This window comes from Gekko japonicus, unplaced genomic scaffold (genome assembly GCF_001447785.1).
Source record: "Gekko japonicus isolate JY-2015 unplaced genomic scaffold, Gekko_japonicus_V1.1 scaffold3113, whole genome shotgun sequence".
Lineage (NCBI taxonomy): Eukaryota > Metazoa > Chordata > Lepidosauria > Squamata > Gekkonidae > Gekko > Gekko japonicus.
The window spans coordinates 152961-153276 of NW_015162045.1; positions in this window are offsets into that span (position 1 = coordinate 152961).

A 316-nucleotide genomic window follows, 5' to 3' on the forward strand; every position below is an offset into this window, starting at 1 on the left:
GTTCTCGAAGCCAGAATGCGTATTCAGGCATTTCCATGGGATATGCGAACAAGCAGACAGAGTATTTTGAGGCTCTAAAACAAGGATTCCCCGTGGATAGTCTGAAACAAAACTCCAGTGGCACTTTAAAGGATTAACATTTATTTCAATCGAAATAAATCTTGTTGGTTTTTGAGGTGCCACTGGGCTTTTGTTTTATTTTGCTGTGACAATAATAGGGCGGCCCCTTCGCAGTCCTCAAGGGATAATCTAGCAGTAGTACTGCTTTCTTTACACAGCTGGTATAAATGGGCATCCACGGGGGCACTGACTGGGG